The 2,709-nt window shown below is 37.6% G+C and overlaps 1 pseudogene; it reads left to right on the top strand.

Moving 5' to 3' along the window:
* Window positions 1-482: 482 nt before the first annotated feature.
* On the top strand, window positions 483-1,677 carry LOC149246440 (xyloglucan endotransglucosylase protein 34-like; annotated as a pseudogene).
* Window positions 1,678-2,709: the final 1,032 nt, after the last annotated feature.

Here is a 2,709-nt window from a genome sequence, read left to right as displayed (position 1 = left end):
ATGATTGATGTTATGAATGTGAATTTTATTTTTTTAATAAATGAATAAATGCAGAGAAGGATTCATGGCCATGATATTATGAATGTGATTTTTTTTTAATAAAAAAAAGGGATTTATGGCCATGATTGATGCTATGAATGTGAATGCAACTATGATCTGATTCTTCAATAAATTATAATAGTTGGTTCCAAAAACGTAGACAAATGAACTAAAACTATTCTCAATTTTTTTTTCACCCAACCTAAATTCAACAATGTGAATGCAATTAAAAAAAATAACTTCAAATTTTGAAACCACACTTTTCACCCCCTAATTCTCCCTCTTGCTGCTATAAAAGCTCATTCTTCACCATGCATTCCCCATTGTGTGTTGGGGTGTGCACTCTACCAGTCCATGCTCTGCACATAGCTTTATTTTTGGCTGCCATCAGTATCGTCTGAACGTAGCTTCATTTTAGCGTATCATCAATATTGTTTGAATTGATGGAGGCCATCCAGTTTTTTGGTCTCTTTTTCATTCTCCTACTGGCTCGTGGAGCCATGGCTGCCACCCCTAAAAAGCCAGTGACTCTGCCCTTTGACAACAATTTCATAGCTAGCTGGGGTGTGGACCACATCAAACAATTTGATGATGGGCGACAGACTAATCTTCTTCTCAACAAACAGCATGGTAAGTTATTACCCATTCTATTTCTTTCTGCGTCATTTATCTTTATCAGTCTCTGGAATAACAAAGTTACATGAAATATGAGATTAACAGGTGCTGGGTTCGAATCCAAAGGAGCATATTTATTTGGGCACTTTAGCATGCAGATAAAGCTGGTTCAGGGTGATTCCGCTGGCGCTGTCACCGCCTTTTATGTGAGTACTTGATAATAATATCTGGGATTTTGTGTTTGGCTGAGTCTTCTTCTGCCTGCTTATGTATCTATATTTGATTTGGTGTGGGCAGCTTTCTTCTCAGACCGCTGAGCACGATGAAATAGACTTCGAATTCTTGGGCAACAAGTCCGGGAAACCCTACATTCTTCAGACCAATGTATTTACGGGCGGGAAGGGTTTCAGAGAGCATCGCATATACCTCTGGTTCGACCCAACCAATGATTACCATTCCTACTCTGTGCTCTGGAACAAGTACCAAATTGTTTAAGCCCCAGGATTCGAACCCGTGACATCCTCATTATTTCTTGTTTAAACCAGAAACAGGGTAAAATGCATTATGCAATTTTAGAAAGAACCTGGCTCTTAGCTGAATATGGTTTGGCGTGGTCTGTTTTTTCTGCGCAGATTTTTTGTAGACGAGATACCTATCCGCGTGTTCAAGAACTGCCAGGACCTGGGCTTGGGGTACCCATTGAACCAGCCGATGAAGGTCCATTCGAGCCTGTGGAATGGGGATAAGTGGGCCACCCGAGGGGGCTGGAGAAAACCGACTGGACCAAGGCTCCCTTCATTGCCTCCTTCAGGGAATTTCATGTGGATGCTTGCGAGGTTTCTTCTCGGCAATCGGCCTGCGCCACTCAGGCCTGGCGGTGGTGGAATCAAGAAGATTTCAAAGACCTGGACTGGGCAATTGAAATGTGTGAGAAAAGACTACACCATCTACAATTACTGCACTGACGCACAGAGATATAAGAATGTGCCTCCTGAATGTGTTCTCGATCGTGATAATATGTAGCCACCGATTATTATTCATAATAATGCCGGCCATGGGCGGCGTGTTCGACCTTATATTTCCTGGGAATTATGAATGTTTTGTAGTAGCGATTTTTGCTATTTCTGGGCTTTTGATATGATAACTTGGTTGGTTACAGGTGTTCAAATTTTCCATGGCAATATAGATTTGCATTATAATTTCATGGGCCTACAGCTTTTGATTACCTGTAATGCCTTGGTATTTACGCTCCGTTCATTTTAAAGAAACATGGCTGAAAATAAATATATTTTAGATTTGATTTTTACGAATTTCAAATAGAGGTTCACAATTCCAAAGAAATTACACCGGGTATCTGAATTTACCTATCTCCCAAAATAAATACATTGCAAAATTATTAAAAAAATTTGGTATAGTTTATTATAATTATCCGTCTATTTTATGGAGAAAAATAATTGGAATATACAAAGTAATGAATTTTGAAAATACAATTAAGGGGAATTTTATTTACTTTATTGTTAATAGATTAAATAATTCATTTTTGATTCGGATTCATTTTTGGTTCAAATTTTTTTGAAAGACATTGACATGTTGTATGAGAGTTTTAAAGTACTTGAAATAAACTCAATACTTTGAGCTCAAATACTAAGGTGGATGACCTCAAATTAATTGGACATATAGATTCAAACATTGATGGGGTAAGGAGAATGGAGTGTCTAGAAGTGAACTCAATACTTTGAGCTCAAATATGAAAGGGGTGGTTTCAATTTAGTTGGACATATAGATTCATCAAACTAGTTGGACATATAGATTCAAACATTGATTGGGTAAGGAAAATGGAATGTCTAGTTTAGGCTACATAAATGATCTTGGATCAATAGCTATCTCTTGGAGATCACAAAAAAATAGTTCATTCCAATAACTATAGATGTACTCTAATGTGTGGCTTCTATAGACGTAATAAAGAAGATTGTAGGGCCCTAGAAGATTTTAGAGGATTTGCAAAAAAAAACAAAACAAGGAGTACTTCTACAATTTTAATTGGCATCACTTCTC

This window comes from Pinus tabuliformis, chromosome 7 (assembly GCF_031772625.1).
Source record: "Pinus tabuliformis cultivar Carrire ecotype Pingquan chromosome 7, CPIR1, whole genome shotgun sequence".
NCBI classification, from domain to species: Eukaryota; Viridiplantae; Streptophyta; class Pinopsida; order Pinales; family Pinaceae; genus Pinus; species Pinus tabuliformis.
Note: the sequence above shows the minus strand (reverse complement) of the source record. Positions and strands in the feature narration are given on the sequence as shown.